The following is a 21,224-nucleotide window of genomic DNA, read 5'->3' as shown; positions in this document are numbered from 1 at the left end:
TACATATATTTACATCACAACAACAGTATAACGGGTAGAAAACTTGCCTGAGTGTTCCCGGTTAGACTTAAGCTTAGAGTAGGTCCGATAACCTATGAACAACAACATAAGTCGGAATTAAACCACGGTCGCTTAAGAAACTAGACTTTAACCAATTGAACCCTAACGTTTACTTATGGTCACTTCTACGCTTAACGAATCACATAAGTCATTCGAGTACCCTTGTCTCCACCATTTTTAATAAATTAACCCTTAAGAATTTTAAGGCGATCCTTTCGCGAGTACTCTACCAACTGCCTAATCCACTTTACATAATTTTTTCATACTCCAATTAGTCATTTAAGGGCCTTAACCAAGGTTTCAAAGTAAGGCGAGGGGTAATGGTTCGTTCGCGAAATGTCGTTACTTAAAACAATCGTTTCTCCTAAACCGTACATCGGATTCAAGCGAACCACATATCAAAACGAAGCTCGTAACATGAACTATCTAAAAATGGAAAAGGTTAGAATCTTTCAGTGATTTGACGGGTCCTAAAGTTAAGAACAGAACAGTTAAGGAAAATCGTGCATTGTACGCGATTTCCAATTTAATTAACACTCTAAATTATCATCAATTCACTCACAACCACCAATACAACTGTTATTCCTAGAAGACTAACAATGAGATTTACAGAAGGGGGGTTGAATGTAAATCTCAAAACTTTTTCAAGTTTTGAGCAGTTTATAAAGTTGTGTGTTCAAGAAGAACAAGTGTGTGAATTGCTTTAAGCTAATACAGACAGATATATATTCAAGCACAAATGTAAAGAACACAACAGACCTTAAAAACTTTTCTGGTGGATTTGTTGTTCCACCAGAGATGGTATATTAGAAAATCTGTGTTCAACAATGTTGATCACAGCTGCATCCTAGTACAAACTAGATGAATTTTCTCTCAAGATATTTCTTAACAGCTCTGGAAAAATCTCTCTAATTACTAGCTTCTTCTTGGTTCATATATATTACCAAGTGTACAAGTGAAAAACAATATAAAATTACAATAGTAAAATAAGTTCTTCACTTGCTTCTTTTCCTGTTCACTCAAGTACTTTGTTGACTATTGCAACTTTGTACAAAAGAAGAACGGCTGCTTTTTCTGTTGATCCTGAAATTCGGCTACCACATCTCAGTTTTCTCTGTCAACCCACGTGCCTCTGCTTGTAGGTACAACTACCACTTATCAACGGCTGATTAGCAGAACATCCGTTGAAGCTTTCATCCGTTGATGACTTCATCCGTTGAAGGATGTTATCCGTTGAAGCTTTCATCCGTTGATGCTCTCATCCGTTGAAGGATGTTATCCGTTGAAGCTTTAGAGACATCCGTTGAAGCTTAGCTTCTCATCCGTTGAAGGTCTTTTAAGTCATCCGTTGATACCACTTCATTTATACAAAATTACAAGGCATGAAATATTTACAATTGGCCTTCCTATCTGCATATCATCTAGTAGTCAACATGACTCATAGTTTCTCTCAACTTCTAAGAATTACAATTTTAAATACAGAGACTGAAATATGCTACAATACTAGACTTATTTCTAAGTAAAGCTACACCATCAACGGATAGCCAAAGTGGTTTTATCCGTTGAGGCTACAGACACTAAATTTCTACTTAAGTGTTTTGTTAAACATATCATCAAACTAATGCACATATATTCCTAACAATCTCCCCCTATTTATGTCTATAAGAACTGTAGGCATAAATTCAGGGTTAACTTGATGATAACAAAACACTTAACAAATATTTGAATTGAAACTAAGTAGAAATATAAAAAGTGCTGCAAAAGTGTATGTACTAGGAGGTAATTGAAGATTTACAGTATTTCCAAGGGTGCTCCTCTAGCCTGAGCAAATCATCATTTTCTTCTTTGTTCCCTGGTTTTCTTTCCTAGCCCTTTGTCATTTCCCTCAATTTGGAGTTGGAGTTTTCTGAAGAATTCAGCTTCATCTTCATCACTGATATCCAACTTAGATTGCATTTCCTTGAGAGTTTCATTGCTGGCAATCTTGAGTTGGTCTTCAAGTCTGAAAAATCTTCTGACTCCTTTGTCATCTCTAAATTCCATCAACCAATGAGGTGATTTGTGAATTTTAGTTCCCCTTTCTTGTATGAGTAAGGTTCTGGGCAAAGCATTTGGTTCCCTCCAAGTCTTCCTTATGTTGGCAATCTTGTTGAGAATTTCAGTCTTGGCTGTTCTGGTAAAGCCAGAATCCTTTTTGATGGCTGAAAAGACTCTGATCAAGGTAGAGTAGCCTTCATTTAGAATCCTGTGGAGAGGCCATGTTCTTTCCCCAGCTCCTTTATATCTGAACACTAATCTTTCTGGTAACTGTCTGTAGGCAGCTATTCCCCTTACATCCTCCAGCTCATCCAGATAGAGTTCAATGTCTGAAATTTCTTTTATGTCACAGATGTGAACATAATCATCTTTAGAAATGGGTGACTTAGGCTTAGGTTTTTGTTTTTGAGTGAATTTCTTAGAGGTTGTGGGAGGTGTAGATTTTGGTTTTCTTTTCTGTTTCTTTGGTGGTGGAAGAGTGGTTAGAAAGGTAGGCAATGTGATGTTGTCCCAATCAATAGGTTCCTCTTTTGGAATGATTGGTTCACCATGGATATTTATAGAGGGATCAGTGACAAAAGGTTCAGGTATGGAAGGTAGTGGTTTAGATGTAGATTTGGTATCTTCAGGGTTATCTTCACTCCTTCTGTGTGCCTTGGCCTTTCTTCTGTTTCCCTTCTGCCATTCCTCTCTTTCCTCCATATTTTCACCAAATATGCTCCCAAGAACCTCATCTAAGTTAGCAATCTTTTCTTCACCCCTGACTTCAATTCCTTTCATTTCTTCAACTTGGCTTGACTTTAGCTGTTTTTCAAGCTTTGCTTGTGCTCTTTTGTCAGCCTTTAATTGCTTGGCTTCTTCTTTCTTAGCTATTGAGAATTTGGGATGTCCTTGCATCACACATATGCTCTTTCCCTCTCTAATGATAATAGCTCTATTTCTCCTTACAGCCTCATCCATGGACTTTTTGAGATAGGCAATACTCCTGCCTAAGATCTTGTTCTCATCATCTTTTGAAGGAGGAAAGTCCACTTCTTTTAAAGGATTCTTTGTTGAGTCCTTATTGGATCTTTCATTGGGCTTGAGGATTATAGCTTGTAGCTCTTTGGAAGAAGCTTCTCCATCCTTAAGACTCCCTACTGGCATGAGCTCCATGTTGATTGGTTCAATCTTTGTGCTAAATTTCACAGATGTTGATTTATTTTGTGTAGAACCAAACACCAATTGCAACCTTTCATCAATTCTCCTCCATTGTTCTTTCATTTGTATTTCAGCTGCTGCTAGCTGAATCAAATCAATTCCATCAGATTTTCCCTTGATTTGAATGATTGGAGAGGTAGTGATGGCAGGAACTAGCACTTTAGATATCTGAATCTTTGTAGAGGGCTCTCCTTCCCCTTCCCTTTTATTCTCCCCCTTTTTGTTATCATCAAGGAGAGGGGTCAAGCCTTGTGCTTTTGCCAGCTGCATTAGGAGATTGGTTTGAGATTGTTGGTTGAGAAGAAGGGTGGCCACAGAATCTTCAATTCCTTGAACTCTGTCTTCCAACTTGGCCAGCCTTTGTTCAGTAACTGATTCCTTTTTCAATCTCGAAACCAAGTCCTGCAAAGTACCATAGGGCATGACTGAATCCAATTTTTGTGAAGTGAAGGATTTCAAGTCAGCAATATCTTTCCTGAGATCATCTAGACTCATATCTTGCTTTACTTTCTGCAACTTCATGAGATGCAGTGAGTCCAGGTGAGCTTGGAGGATAGCCTTGATATTTGCATTTGAAGTGTTCTGAATGGCCTGTTGAATAGTGATGATTTGTTTGACTAGGTGGACATTGAATTCACCTGTTCTATGCTCCTTAGTCAGGGCCCATTCAGGTAGATTAGGAATGGAACTAGGGTCTTCATCTCCCCCTATGTTCATGCTTCCATCAGAAGAAATAGAGTCATCATCATCAGAATTTACTCCAAATTCCTCAGATGGCTCACCAGCTGTAGAAGGCATCCTGTTAATAGCAGCTTTATCCCTTTGAAGAGATTCTGTTGAGTGCACTAGATGTAGTGTCCTCTCTGCCTCCTCATTGCCCTGAGCAGCCAACAGTTGATAGGCTGTCACAGGATGAGTAAAAGTGTCAGCATCCAAGGAAATGTTATCAATTACAGCTTTGTAATGTTGCTGAAATTGTCTTTCCTTTTCAGCATCATCCACAATCATTGACTCATGAGCAATGGCTGGTTCCACCCTTGTATCAACTGTACCTGCTTTTCTCTCTTTTTCTCTATGTTCTTGCATCAGGGGCTCCCCCTGGCTCACACATCTCACTCCCTCACCTTCACCTTCTAAGGTGGTACTCCACTCACTGACTTTTGCCATGCTGGAAGAAATAGCATGCATTTTTGTGCTCTCAATCTCTCCTTTTGCCTGGGAGCAACCCAGCCTCTCACTCAAATTTTCACTCCCTGCCCTCAATCCTAAAAGTGATTGCACAGTATTCATGTCTTCTACACTTGGAATCATTTCAGTTATTTGTGTAGAGACTATCAACGGATGTGGAATATCCGTTGAAGTTGAAACTGTTGTTATCAACGGATAACTGCTGTTAAGCTTATCCGTTGAAGAGCAACCACTTGTCAACGGATGAGTGATATCCGTTGAAGAAGGAAAAGAAGATGAAATTGAAAGTGATATAATTGTTGAATCTGTATAGATTGATTTGATATGTGTTGATACAGATCCTTCAATTATATCTGAAAGAATTTGCGGGTGATCCAACAAATCATCTAAAAGATGATGATCACCTGTATTTGAGTGGGGCTCCTCCCTTAGTTGTAAAGAGGGAGAATCAGGAATTGATGGGAATAACATATCCACATCCAGAGATGGTGAAGAAGTATTTGGTGATTGATGTGTAGTTATTGTGAGAGAATGGGGCTGTGACTCCACATTTATTGGAGTCACATCAAACTGAGTTTGAGAAGGCACAGAGACAGATGGATGTATCTGTGCAGTGTGTGCACCCTGTGTAGAAGATTGGGTTCTAGCCTTCTTCCTTCTAATAAAAGCTTTTGTAGGTGAGTGTTTGGCTTTAGTGTCCCTCCCTCTTTTGTTCTGTGTTCCTGGTTGGGAACTCTTTTCAATAGTAACATCCTTTTGGGAGGATGCTACTAGGGATGTGCTAGAAACCTTTTCAACCACCACAGCTTTTTGAGAAACTGGGGCTTGGCTAGCTTGGGAAGCACTCAACTCTCCTTCCTTATCCTGGGGGTTTCTTTGATGTTCACCCCTCCCCTCACCACTCACACCCTGTTCACTTCCCTCAGGGTTAATGGTTGTTGTTACAACTGTTGTCTTTTGAGAAACAACAGAGGTGGTTTTCTTTGTCTTGGATTTTGAAAATTTAGTTTTGGTGACCTTGGTAGAAATCTGTTGGGGCGTTGACACAGATTTCATGGCCACACTAGAAGATAAAGAAATAGAGGGGTTGGAAGAAGTAGGAGTTGTAGAAGCAATTACCTCACCTACCTGGGGTGCATTCATGATTGGTAAATATACCAATTGCACACTGCTGTTTAGATCCATTCTCTTCAAGTCTGCAAGAACTCTTTTCTCTTGTGCCCAGCACTTGAGTTTATTATTCTCATTGATTATGACTAAACCTTCATCAACATGGTTAGCCAATAACATAAAGAATCTAGCATAATAGATGTTATTAGGTCTATTAGCTTTGTTACCTAATCTAGTACCTAATTCTAGCATCACATAGTTGCTAAAGTTAAAGTACCTATCAGAAACAAGCATATAGAACATATTAACAAGAGATGAAGTTATGGCATCAAAATTACTAATTTTCCCAGAGAAAACCTTTATGAAGGCATCCCCAAGAAAACTCCATTCTTTCCTAAGGCCTTTTCGTCTAATACCCCCTAAATTAGCAGAGTTAAGAGAGTAACCTATGGAATCTAACATGCTGGATACATCACTATCAGTGTGTGGTGTCATGGCATTGTTCTCAGGTAATTTAAAACATGCTTGTAAGTCATCACAGTTAATACAGTGATTTTTACCTTTGAGAGTGAAGGAGATAGTCATATCCATGGAGTTGAACTCAGCAGTTGTCCAAATCTCCTCAACTACTTCACAGAAAATCGTTGGGGCTTCCAGCATTGCATAGCTAAGTTTACAGTTTTTGATGAAGTCCATCATTTTGTGATAATCTGAGTGGGCTTCATTCTTTTCTACCAGAGCTATGAAATTGTTCTTCTCGTAGATGAACCCAGATTGAGACATAATCTTCACGACTGGTGCCATTGTTGTGAGTAGAAATTGCAGAGAATAATTTGAAGGTTTTGCAGAGAGAAAATGGTAAATGCTTGAAATTCTAAGAAAGCGTAAAGTAATAATGAACAATCAGAAGGGCTTATATGCTTTCAAAGAAAAAGAAATAAATAAAGGATTAATCAATAAGTAGGTGTTAGTGAATTTCAGCCGTTTAAGAATAAACTGTAAGTATTCTAATAACTACCTTTAAAACCAATACATACAGATGTATGTATGGTATCAACGGTTAAGAAAATAGAATCAACGGCTGTGAAACACCTCAAACGTCTGATGTGACATTTCAACGGATAATGTAAATTGTCATCCGTTGAAAGGTACTTCAGCTTTATCCGTTGACGGATAAAAGTTCCAGAGATATACTTGTCTTTCAACGGATAATGAATATCCGTTGATAGAGCAATTTTGACTTTCAACGGATAGGGAACATCCGTTGATGGAATAAACTTTGTTAAAAGTCAAATTTGTTCTAGTAACTAATATATTTCAGGCTCCACATCAAATTGCAAAGAAGACATGAATTTTAAGAGTAATTAAGCATACCTAGCTCACTTACCAATCTTGTGAATGTTGATTCATCAAGTGGCTTGGTAAATATGTCAGCAATTTGTTGTTCACTTGGAACAAAATGTAGTTCTACTGTACCATTCATGACATGCTCCCTGATGAAGTGGTACTTAATATCAATGTGCTTGGTCCTTGAGTGCTGCACAGGATTCTCTGTTATGGCTATGGCACTTGTGTTGTCACAAAAGATAGGTATTCTATCAACATGAAGTCCATAATCAAGGAGTTGATTCCTCATCCATAACATTTGAGAACAGCAACTTCCAGCAGCAATGTATTCAGCCTCAGCTGTAGAAGTAGAGACTGAATTTTGCTTTTTGCTAAACCATGATACAAGCTTGTTTCCCAGGAATTGACAGGAACCTGTTGTACTTTTCCTGTCTATTTTGCAACCTGCATAGTCTGCATCTGAATAACCAATTAGATCAAAGCCAGATTCTCTAGGATACCAAATTCCTAAATTTGGTGTACCCTTGAGATATCTGAAAATTCTCTTGATAGCAATTAAGTGAGACTCCCTAGGATCAGCTTGAAATCTAGCACACAGACATGTAGCAAACATTATATCTGGTCTGCTAGCAGTTAAATATAAAAGTGAACCAACCATGCCTCTATAACTTGTAATGTCCACAGACCTTTCAGTCTTATTTAATTCAAGTTTGGTGGCAGTGGCCATGGGAGTTTTTGCAGATGAGCATTCCATTAAGTCAAACTTCTTTAAAAGATCATAAATATATTTAGTTTGACTAATGAAAATTCCATCACTAACTTGTTTAACTTGTAAACCAAGAAAATAGGTTAGTTCTCCCATTAGGCTCATTTCATATTTACTTTGCATTAGCTTAGCAAACTTTTTGCAAAGTTTATCATCTATAGAGCCAAATATTATGTCATCTACATAAATTTGAACAAGTATACTAGAGCCATTAACATCCCTAAAGAAGAGAGTTTTATCAACAGTACCTCTAGTGAAGTGATTCTCCAAAAGAAATTTTGATAAGGTTTCATACCAGGCTCTAGGTGCTTGCTTCAGTCCATAGAGTGCTTTCAACAGATAATACACATAGTCTGGAAAATTTGGATCTTCAAATCCTGGAGGTTGACTTACATAGACTTCTTCCTCTAATTTCCCATTTAGAAATGCACTCTTGACATCCATTTGATAGACTTTGAAATTGGCATGGGCTGCATGGGCTAGAAATATTCTGATGGCTTCAAGTCTTGCAACAGGAGCATATGTTTCATCAAAATCTATTCCCTCTTGCTGAGAATAGCCTTTAGCAACCAGTCTGGCTTTATTCTTTATGATAATGCCATTTTCATCCATCTTGTTTCTGAATACCCACTTTGTGTCAATAGGACTCTTGTTCTTTGGTTTGGGTACCAGCTTCCAAACTTGGTTTCTCTCAAATTGGTTTAGCTCTTCCTGCATAGCTAATATCCAATCTGGATCCAATAGAGCTTCTTCCACTTTCTTAGGTTCCTCCTGAGATAGAAAACTACTGTACAGACATTCATCTTGAGTAGCTCTTCTTGTTTGCACTTTAGATGATGCATCACCAATGATCAGTTCAAAGGGATGATTCTTGGTCCATTTCCTTTGTGGTGGAAGACGTGCTCTAGATGAGGTGGCCTCAGTATTGTCATGATGCGAGACAGAGTGTTTACTAGTTGAAACTCCCCCTGAGTTGTTGGTCCTTTGCAGGGAACTTGGAGTTCTATCAACTGATGATGTAAATCGATTATCCGTTGATGAACTATGATCAACGGATGCTTCATTTTGTACTTCAACGGATGGTGCACTATGTCTTTCAACGGATACTGCATTGCTTCTATCAATGGATGCAGTATTTTGTGCATTATCCAAGGGCATGTTTTGAATCCCTTTTGAAGTGTCATCTCCATCAGTCTCCTCTTCACTATCATCACAATATATCTCAATATTGTCAAATTTGAGTCTCTCATTATGTCCCTCATCTGTTAGTCCATCAATCTTTTTATCATCAAACACAACATGCACAGATTCCATAACGATGTTGGTTCTTAGATTGTAGACCCTATAAGATTTTCCAGCTGAATAACCAACAAATATTCCTTCATCAGCCTTTGCATCAAACTTCCCTTTATGGTCAGATTGATTCCTCAGTATATAGCATTTACATCCAAAGACATGAAGAAAGTTTAGAGTTGGTTTTCTTCTCTTGAACAACTGATAAGGAGTCATGCCTTTAGCTTGATTGATCAAAGAAATATTCTGAGTGAAGCAGGCACAATTAACAGCTTCAGCCCAGAAATATGTTGGTAACTTTGATTCTTCAAGCATTGTTCTGGCAGCTTCAATTAAAGATCTGTTCTTTCTTTCAACAACCCCATTTTGCTGAGGTGTTCTTGGAGCTGAGAACTCATGCATGATTCCATTTTCTTCACAGAACAGCCTTAATGTCAAATTCTTGAACTCAGTTCCATTGTCACTCCTGATATTTCTAACCTTCAAGTCAGGATGATTGTTGACTTGCCTGATGTGATTGATAATGATTTCACTTGCTTCATCCTTTGATCTAAGAAAACAGACCCATGAGAACTTAGAGAAATCATCTACAATCACTAAGCAATACCTTTTTCTTGCTATTGACAATACATTGACTGGTCCAAACAAATCCATATGTAGCAGCTGTAATGGTTCATCAATTGTTGTTTCAAGCTTCTTCTGAAATGATGCTTTCCTTTGTTTGCCTTTCTGACAAGCATCACACAGACCATCCCTTGAGAATTCAACAAGAGGAATTCCTCTTACTAAGTCCTTTTTGACTAGATCATTCATTGTCTTGAAATTCAAATGGGATAGCTTCTTGTGCCATAGCCAACTCTCAACTGAACTTGCTTTGCTGAAAAGACAAGTAATAGATTCTGCATCTGTAGAGTTGAAGTCAGCTAAGTACACATTTCCTTTTCTAACTCCAGTTAGAACCACTTTGTTGTCTTTCTTACTAGTGACAACACAGGCTTCAGAATTGAAGGAAACTGTATTCCCTCTATCACATAGTTGACTGATACTCAGTAAGTTGTGCTTGAGACCATCAACTAATGCAACTTCTTCAATGATGACATTCCTTGTTGAAATCAAGCCATATCCCATAGTAAACCCTTTGCTGTCATCTCCAAAGGTTATGCTGGGGCCAGCTCTCTCTTTAAACTCTGTGAGCAGGGAGAAATCTCCAGTCATGTGTCTTGAACAGCCACTGTCCAAGTACCATAGATTTCTTCTATTTTCCTGCACACCACAAAATCAATCAATTTGATTTTGGTACCCAAGTTTCCTTGGGTCCATTCTTGTTAGCCTTTCTCCTAGACTTCATTCTTCCTGCATCTTTAGACTTAGGTGAGTTTGAGTCAACCTTGGTCTTAGATGTGGTTGGTTGAGGTGTAGGGTTAGTCACAACATTATCCAGCACATTTATAGTATTTTTAGGCATGGATTGTGCATACATGTTATTCCACATTGGCATATTGTATGGCATTTGAGGCATACTGAATGCAGCAAGATAAGGATTGTTAAAATATGGCATGTTTGCAAAATGTGCATAAGGATTTTGTTGAGACATAACAGGCATAGCATGTAGAGGTGATACAGACATGTTAGGCATGGAAGAGGGTACAGTTATGGGAGATTTCTTAATAGATTTACAGTTAGCAGATAGATGATTAACACTACTACAATGAACACAGCTTTTTCTAGGAGCATACTTGTCAGGTGTGTAATTGTTATGTTTGTTAACTCCTACCTTCCCATTTCTGTTGGATTTCCTTTTGGATTCCTTTTTATCCTCAACCATCTTGAGCCTATTGTTTAACTGTTCTAAGGTCATGTGCCCTACATTCACCTTTCTGACATCTTTGGATGTGCTTGCTCCTTCTTTGACAAAGTTCTTTGAAGTTGAACCAAACTTTTTGTTGAGTTTCTTTAGATTTTCTCTTTTAGAAACATCTGCCTGTTTTAATTGAGGAACCTTCAACGGATGTTCCTTTTCTTCCTTCAACGGATAACTTTCATCATCCGTTGATTCCACATCCGTTGACAGTCCATCAATTAATTCCAGTTTCTTTTTATTTTTATCCCAGGCAGTTTCACAGAATGATTCAATTCCTTGGACTTTGGCAATTTGAGCACTTACATCCCTAGATGTTTTCCAGGCTTTAATCACCTCTTGCTCTTTCTCTAATTGATTGGAAAGTATTTCTACTTTCTTAATAGATTCAGCTAGTTCATTTTCAACAGATACACAATGCAGCTTAGTCTTTTCTAGGTCAATTAACTTATCTTCTAACACAGCATTTCTATTACTTAAAAACAGATTGTTCTCTTTAATCCTACTATTTTCTTTAGCAAGAGATTTAAGAGATACACGCAAATGATACAGTTCAGTAGACATGTCATTAAAAGCATCATTGCACTCTTCTTTAGTAAGCTGTGTTATATCAGTAGTAATTACCTGGTTGCTTGATGAACTAACTTCATTCTCCTCAGAATCAGCCATGAGAGCCAAGTTAACATATTCCATGTCTTCATCCTCTTCTTCTCCATCAGCTGCCCAGTCTCTTTCTTGAGTAATGAAAGCCTTTTCCTTCTGTTTGAGCAGATCAAAATATTTCTTTTTGTAATCTACTTGTTCAAATTTCTTCTTTTCAGAGGTTGGCTTTCTGCACTCACTTGCAAAGTGTCCACTCATACCACAATTAAAACACTTGAACTTGGATTTGTCCACCATGTTCTTATGGGGTTTAGTGGCTCTAGTGTTTTTCCTGAACTTCATCTTTGCAAATCTCCTGGACAGAAATGCAAGATGCTCATCAATACCATCAGAGTCATCTTGACTGGAGTTGTCTTCATTTTCAGCAACTTGCCCTTTACCCTTGTCTGATTCTGGATTTCTTACACCATCTTTGGAGCTTGATGTAGATCTCACAGTTTCTTTTCTGCATTCTTTCTCATTTTCAGCTACCAATGCAACTGAACCTCCTTTCTTTCTCCCCCTCTCCAATACCTCATCCTGTTCCAACTCTAGTTCATAAGTCTTCAAGATTCCATATAATCTTTCAAGAGTAAAGTCCTTATAATCTTGAGAGTTTCTTAAGGAAACAGTCATGGGTTTCCATTCCTTTGGTAAGGATCTCAAAAATTTAAGATTTGAATCCTTCACCTGGTACACTCTACCATACAGCTTCAGTCCATTCAACAGTTTTTGGAATCTATTGAATGTGTCATTTAAAGATTCATTTTCTTCAAAATGAAAGTGCTCATACTGTTGAATGAGAAGCTGCATTTTGTTCTCTCTTACTTGTTCTGTACCTTCACACAGCAGCTGAACTGTGTCCCAAACCTCTTTGGCAGTTGAACAATTTATCACATTATCAAACATATCCTTGTCAAGACCATTAAACAAAATGTTCATAGCCTTCTTATCCTTGTGGACTTCTTCTGTGTCTTCCATTGTCCATTCTGCTCTGGGTTTTGGAATGGATTGACCAACAGCAATTGTGGCCGTAGCAACTGTGGCTACTTTGTGGGGAATGTGAGGACCATTCTCAATGCAGTTTACATAACCTTCATCTTGGGAGAGTAGATGAAGGTGCATTTTCACCTTCCAGTGGTGATAACTGTCTTTGTCAAGAACTGGGATCTTTACTCCAATATCCTTCTTACTCATCTTTGTTAGATTCCAAGATCTTTAAACTCTTTGTGTGTCAAGAGCCTGCTCTGATACCAATTGTTATTCCTAGAAGACTAACAATGAGATTTACAGAAGGGGGGTTGAATGTAAATCTCAAAACTTTTTCAAGTTTTGAGCAGTTTATAAAGTTGTGTGTTCAAGAAGAACAAGTGTGTGAATTGCTTTAAGCTAATACAGACAGATATATATTCAAGCACAAATGTAAAGAACACAACAGACCTTAAAAACTTTTCTGGTGGATTTGTTGTTCCACCAGAGATGGTATATTAGAAAATCTGTGTTCAACAATGTTGATCACAGCTGCATCCTAGTACAAACTAGATGAATTTTCTCTCAAGATATTTCTTAACAGCTCTGGAAAAATCTCTCTAATTACTAGCTTCTTCTTGGTTCATATATATTACCAAGTGTACAAGTGAAAAACAATATAAAATTACAATAGTAAAATAAGTTCTTCACTTGCTTCTTTTCCTGTTCACTCAAGTACTTTGTTGACTATTGCAACTTTGTACAAAAGAAGAACGGCTGCTTTTTCTGTTGATCCTGAAATTCGGCTACCACATCTCAGTTTTCTCTGTCAACCCACGTGCCTCTGCTTGTAGGTACAACTACCACTTATCAACGGCTGATTAGCAGAACATCCGTTGAAGCTTTCATCCGTTGATGACTTCATCCGTTGAAGGATGTTATCCGTTGAAGCTTTCATCCGTTGATGCTCTCATCCGTTGAAGGATGTTATCCGTTGAAGCTTTAGAGACATCCGTTGAAGCTTAGCTTCTCATCCGTTGAAGGTCTTTTAAGTCATCCGTTGATACCACTTCATTTATACAAAATTACAAGGCATGAAATATTTACAATTGGCCTTCCTATCTGCATATCATCTAGTAGTCAACATGACTCATAGTTTCTCTCAACTTCTAAGAATTACAATTTTAAATACAGAGACTGAAATATGCTACAATACTAGACTTATTTCTAAGTAAAGCTACACCATCAACGGATAGCCAAAGTGGTTTTATCCGTTGAGGCTACAGACACTAAATTTCTACTTAAGTGTTTTGTTAAACATATCATCAAACTAATGCACATATATTCCTAACAACAACAATATTCAACCATCATACTACAAACTCAGTCCCCAACTCCAAGTTTTACCAATTTATCCAACCAATCAAAGACCCAATATTCAAAACCAATACAAATCCATCAAAACTACTTATAATCAAAGATCAAGCCTTAATACTAACAATGCTTCAATAAAACTTAATGGAATCATAAAATCAAAGCTAGGGTTTGAAGTTGATACCTTCCTTGGTAGGTGTTAAGTTGCTAGGAAGCCTTAGAGAGCCTAATCTAACCTCCTACAAGCTTGATCTTTCGAAAGAAATCAAGAACACAAAGTTAGGTTTTGAAGTTTCTAAAAGACCGATTTAAAGAACTGTAAAATTGAGAGTCTTACCATGCTTATTTGGACGAGACTTCTGAACAAGTGTTGTAGGACATCTCAATACCTTTCCAACTAGCTATAGAACACAACATTTGAGTGAGTATTAAGGAGATATGGCAGTTTTAAGTTGCTGCTCTGGTTTTGGCCGAGAGCAAGGGAAGAAAAAGTGAAGTAAAAATATTTCTAGTTTGATTAAATGATTTGTGTGGTGTTTAGCTTGGTTTCTTCCTTTTGTTGTTAATTAGATTGTTACCAGGGTAAAAATTGTGTGGCTCACAATCAACCAACCAATCCCTCCATTTGTCATGCTTATGTCACTATGCCTATGTCATCTTTCTCATGTCATCCTCTTACACTTGTCTTCTTCTTGTTGGTGTGATGACATCATTATCCACTAACCTCTTTGATTAACCCCTAATTACTTGGCTATGACCGCTTATCTGTTATACGATTCGCTTAACTTTCGTCCTCGTTTATCGTTTGAGGGATCATACCTGGGATCTTATTACTTAGGTTCCCCTAAACCTTTCTCAATATTTTATATTCCTTTTATGATCCTTTCTACAAATCCTTGAATTTAAATCCTTTTTATCATGTTACCTTATACTCAATTCTTTCGGTATCTGGTGGATTTTCGGGAAAATCAAAGTGTTCGAATTTGGATTCTGACGATCTTTACATACACTTATATACCATATAGAGTACTAATAAGACCTCAGAATATCAATAAAAGAACTGCTACATTGTGTGGCATGAAAAGTTTTCTTATTCAGCATAATCAGCAAAATCACTATTCATAAGGTTTACAAAAAGTCCAAAATTTTTGGGGTTATTACAGAAAATCTATATATTCATATAAAAACTTTCAAGAATCAAACAGCAATTCGGAGGTGTTATTGAAATCCATTTGGAAAGATTGAGTAACAAAAACGAAGGGTTTGAAGAGTACTATCAGATTATACAAGTTCCAGAACTGCAGAATCAAAGGTTTATTTTCTATATTTTTATTTATTTTTGAATTATTTTGATTAAAATATGACTTTTTGTTCGGATGATTGTTTGAATGATTTGATGATTGCATGTTGTAGAGCTTGTTTTCCTGATGATTTTCATATGTCATATGACCGATTTGGAGTTCAATAACATGTTCAAAATTGAGTTTAATCTTCGAATTTTAAAATTAGGGTTTATAACCCGTATGAATGTTCTTAATTGAAACTTAGGGCTTTTTGTTCTAAGGGTTATTAGCTGTTGAAATATAGTGGGTTGTGTTCCTTATGAAATTTGCAATCGATTGGTGCATAGCTCGTTAACAGGCGATTCATGGTTTGAAGGGAGTTGTGTTTTTAAAGTTACGTCGAGCTCGCTGAAAACCGGTGAACTTTCCGTCCAAATTCTGGCCAACTCAGGGGTTATTAATGTGTTTTGATTGCATGAATAGATTCCTGGTGATGTATAGATCATATCTGGAAGAGTTGGTGGTGTGAGGATGCCAGGAACGTGTTCTCCGGCCATCCCCGAAATTTTCCGGCGACTAAACTGCAAAATTGCAGTTTAGTCCCTGTACTTTTGAAGATGGTGAAGTATTGTCCCTGAAGTTTCTGGAAATTGCAGAAATAGGATTCCTGTTTTAAAATGTTTAAAAATCATATTTCCTATTTATTTTAATTATAAAAATTCGTTTTTAATTTCTGAAAATCCCAAAAAAAAATTATTATTTTAATTCCAAAAATTATTTTTAATTCAAAAATAAATCTGAATTAATTAGTTAATTAATTTTAGTTAATAATTAATTAACTAATTAGTCAATTAATTCGAAAATTAATTGATTTAATTAATTATTAATTGATTTTAATTAATTATTTAATTAGATTTAATTATTTAATTAGATTTAATTATTTAAAAATGATTTAAGAATTCCGAAAAATAGTTTCAAGCTTTAAAATATTATTTTAAATTGTTTTCAAGGCTCGATAATTATTAGAAAATTATTTTGAAACCAGATTAGGCCAACCGAACCTTGTTTATTGCTTTGAAATTGATCCAACGACCTGTTTTAATTCCGAAAAATGTTTTAAAAATTATATTAAATACCCGAAAGCCTGTTTATGACCCGATACTCCATTATAAACGATATATCATTGATTGTTTGACGTGTTACGTATTATATGTAACTTGTTGCTTGACTGTCGATCTATATGTTCAGTGTTTACTTGTTTATAGGATAACTTTCAATCCGTTAGTCGGATTTGGGTAAAACGAAGGGTAGATAGAAGTGTATATCAAATAAAATCGTATGAGTTGAGTATTGATAGATGCTTATGATATGTGAGCAGAAGAGGCAAGGCTTAGGAAAGGAAAGCAGATAGTCGAGGAGTAAGACGGTTGTAATTGGAAGTTAGTGAAGTATAACAAGCTAGTACCAGGCTAGTGTTCTGAACTTTCTCGAGATATATTGTTGATGATTGATAATCCTGTTCTATATTGCAAGTGCTTTGAAGCACTGAACCCTAAACCTTGATTCCAGTTATTGATCTTTGAGCCGTATACCTTATTCTTTCTGTACCATTGATTGTTGCATACCCGAATACGAACCACAGATATACGATACTACTCCACAAATACATACAAACTAAATGCCAAACACTGAATTAAATTGCTTATATATTCAAACCATTGTAACTTATGTTTTGAAAGACCAAATCCTTGTAACCTTGAAACGTTGATTCCTTTGTTATCCAATTCTTTCATTACCTAACAACCATTTTTGAAATTGCTATATTGATCTTTTGTGGAGATTGAAACCATCTCATTATTGAACATCCAATATTGCTTATGATTTTGATTATTGCTTTATATTGTTTATTCTGTTATTATGTTAGAATTGGATTATTTTTATAAAATTGAGGACTGAATTCGTGGTCAGACCAGATTAGTGGTCAAGTTAGGCCAATGTGTGCCTTGGATCCAGTAATTAGAGCAGAGCTGTGTGCTTTACTCGAGGTTAGTGCGTGACTGATCAGCAACCTAACCTTGGTTTTTAAAATAAAAATATAATATCAAATTCTAAATCAATAATCATTGTTCCCTTGATACCTTAATCTTTCACTTGATGATCATTATTCTCAGTCTTATCATTGTGACTTGCTGAGCTAGTTAGCTCATTTATGCGATGTTGTTTATGTTCTTTTCCAGTTAAGAAGGAACCAGTTGGTAGCGAGGATCCCCAATCCAGTGCGAGAGCTAGGAGTCCAGGTTGATCGAGTTAAGCTAGCGGACAGCTTTTGAGATAGTTTAAGTTTGTAAAAGTTGTAATAATGTTTAATATTCAGTTTTGAATTTGAATAGTTGGGATTTGGATGTTTGTAATATAAAGTGTGTGTGTGTGGCTTGTGTACATACTTTAACCTGTTACGGTCCGTGGTAGTTGGTAAGTAGGGTCACTGCATATTATTATTATCTTTACTATTATTATAAAAAGGTTATAAATAAGGTGTGTGTGTGGACCCCACACTTCTGACCCGGGTTTGGAGGGCGCCACAGGTTTGGTATCAGAGCTACAGGTTATAAGTCACTGACACAAGCCTAGGTTGACGGGAATGGGTAGAGGGTTAGGAATAAAAGTAAGAAATAGAAAGATAGAACGTCGAAAGGTTGAGTATTATGATACAACAGGTATTAGTATAATTCGCGTCGTGGTTCGAGATTCTTATATTGCGATATGATTTCAGATAGCAGCGATGGCCGACTCTTTCATCCCCATATCAGCTGATCACTCAGAGCCCTCAGTTGGAGGACCATCTTCAGATCCACGTCCTATTGTTCCACCAGTGTTGGCTATTTTACCTCCACCTGTGTTGCAGCCCATACCACTACAGGCTATTCCACCCCCAGGCATGAGACCACCTATCAGAGGACCCCCACCTGCTGATTCAGATTTTACTGGTCACTCAGTTACAGGTGTACCTTTTCAGTTCTCTTCCTATCCTGTCCCATATCATCAGTTTGAGACTTTCCTTATGGAGCAGCGATTCCTACGGGGTCAGATTCAGGAGCTATTACATATTATGCGTACCAGAGAGGTTGGGAGTGGTGAGAGGCGACTCAGAGAGAGACTTCAGGTATTTCGGAGAGCAGCTGTTGTGAGGATTGCTGAGGCTACTCATGAGGATATCACCCCTTATTTTCTTGTGGAGTGGGCTAAGTGGGTTCTGGAGGAGCTTGAGGAGATTGGAGGACCAGACTTGCCCTGAGCTAGATACCGAGATGGAGATGTTGATCAGTGTTGTTGTGGTTATTTAGTATGTACAGTAGTGTGTAGTATGTATCAGTAGACTTTTGGGTTGTATTTATAGACTATATCTGCTGACTAGTGAGTAGGTTTGCTGTACCTTTTGCTTTTACTTCCGAAGCGTCTTTACGCTTGTATTACCTAAAACTTTTGATCTATATATATCAGTACCTTTTCCTTTCCAGCATTGTCATTTACATTACTGCACATGTTGTACTTTACTTTATTCATTGCACCGGTTATACCCTTGTGATTTCATATACCCTGTCCCCTTAACTGTTTATATTCTGTAAAGAAACATGCAATTTACTTGGTCCAACTGTTACAACTGTTTTCAAAAAGAGATATTTCTGTTTCACAAAACTTTTCTTTTATGGAAAGGATCTGATTTAAAGGCTGAATAAGTTGTTTGATTCTTTACAGAAAATGCCTCCCAGAAGAAATACCTGCACCAATACCCAGAATGAAGAAACCAATAACAATAATAATAACCAAGACAATACCAACCAAAATGCAAACCCAGAACCCATAGACCCAGCAATAGCCCAGATTCTTCAAATCTTGGCTCAAGAAACAGTTCACCTGACTCAACAACAACAAATGCAGACCAATCCCCAGGTAACTTTTAAAACTTTTCAAGCGGTAAACCCACCAGAATTCAAGGGTTCCTTAGATCCGATTGAAGCAAATGTTTGGTTAAAGGAAATAGAGAAGTCGTTTGCTTTAGTTAAAGTGAAGGAAGAACAGAAGGTGGAGTTTGCAAGTTATTATCTGAAGAATGAGGCCACCTATTGGTGGGAGACTGTGAAGACATTGGAAGGTACAAATGTTATTACTTGGGAGAGGTTTAAGGAATTATTTTTAGAAAAAAATTTCCCCAGTTTGTTCAGGATCAAATGGAGCTGAAGTTTTTAGAGTTAAAGCAAGGAAATATGTCGGTAGCTAATTATGAGAGTAAGTTTGAGGAATTGCCAAGGTATGTGCCGTCATATGTGGATATTGACAGGAAGAAGGCTAAGAGATTCCAGCAAGGTCTGAAGCCATGGATCATAGGGAACGTAGCCATCTTTGAATTGGATACCTATGCAGGAGTTGTACAAAAGGCCATGATTGCAGAGACAGAGAGTGAGATGTCACAGAAGGAAAAGGAAAGTAAAAAGAGGAAGTTTGAAGGGAATGAAGGACAGTCGCAACCAGGAAAGTTTCCAAATTTTAAGAAGGGTAAGTTTCAGCCAGGGAGAAATTTTAATTTCAAGAGGCAAAATGCAGGCGACGGAGGCCAGGGCAACCGTCCAGTCAATGTGAATCGGCTGAATCAGTTGAGGTTAACTTTTCCAGACTGTCAGGTATGTGGGAAGAAACATGGAGGAGTCTATAATAAGTTAAATGTGGTTTGTTTTAAGTGTAATCAGAAAGGGCAGTATTCGAGGGAGTGCCGCAATCAGCCAGCGAGAGAGCCAGTAAACAAGGATCAGCCTATCCGGAATCCAGCAGTTAAGGTTCCAGCTATTGGATTTACATGCTTTAAATGTGGGAAGCCAAGACATATAGCCAGGGATTGCAAGGCACCAACCCCAGTCAGTAATGCATTGAGAATCAGGGGAACTACCTCAGTAGTGAATGAGACTCCAAGGGCTAGAGTTTTTGATATGTCTGTGAAGGACGCTATTCAGGATACAGATGTCGTGGCAGGTATGCTTAATGTGAATTCTTTATGTGCTAAAGTGTTAATAGATTCAGGGGCAACTCGATCTTTTATTTCTCAAGATTTTGTTAGTAAGTTAAATTGTCCAGTTGAATATTTAAATGAAATAATGACTGTGGAATTAGCAAATCAAGAGCATATAATTGTTAATCAAGTTTGTGGGAATTGTGAGATTGAGATTTCTGGTAGTAAATTTTGTGTAGATTTGATACCATTTAAGCTAGGAGGGTTTGATGTTATCTTAGGAATGGATTGGTTATCTAAGCATGATGCCCAGATAGATTGTCGAAATAAGAAGGTAATGATAAAGACGCTAGACGAAAGAATAGTGACGTTTAAGGGTCAGAAGCAAGCAAGGAAGTGTTTAACAATGATTCAAGCTAAAAAGTTACTACGGCAAGGATGCGAGCATTTCGTTGCTTATGTGTTGATAGAAGTCAAGAGCCAGCAAAATTTGAAAATATTCCAGTAGTCAATGAATTTCCAGACGTGTTTCCCGATGAGTTACCAGAACTTCCTCCAGACAGAGAAATTGAATTTGCGATCGACTTAGCACCTGGAACGGAACCAGTATCCAAGGCCCCGTACAGAATGGAACCCGTTGAGATGAAGGAACTAGAAAAGCAATTGCAAGAATTGTTAGAGAAAGGAGTAATCAGACCCAGTGTATCCCCGTGGGGTGCACCGGTACTATTTGTCAAGAAGAAGGTTGGAAGCATGAGACTGTGCATTGACTATCGGGAGCTCAAAAAGCTTACAATCAAGAACAAGTATCCGTTACCTAGACTTGATGATTTGTTTGACCAATTGAAAGGAACCAAGTACTTCTCCAAGATAGATTTGAGATCGGGATATCATCAACTAAAGATTAAGCCAGAGGATATACCAAAGACAGCTTTCAGGATAAGGTATGGACATTATGAATTTTTAGTGATGTCTTTTGGATTGACAAATGCCCCGGCAGCATTCATGGACCTGATGAACAGAATTTTCAAGGAATATTTGGATAAGTTTATTATTGTGTTCATAGACGATATTTTGATTTATTCAAAGATAGAA

The sequence above is a fragment of the Apium graveolens genome, chromosome 5 (assembly GCF_009905375.1).
Source record: "Apium graveolens cultivar Ventura chromosome 5, ASM990537v1, whole genome shotgun sequence".
In the NCBI taxonomy this organism is placed as follows: domain Eukaryota; kingdom Viridiplantae; phylum Streptophyta; class Magnoliopsida; order Apiales; family Apiaceae; genus Apium; species Apium graveolens.
The sequence above is the reverse complement of the archived record's forward strand: the minus strand, read 5'-3'. Positions refer to the sequence as shown.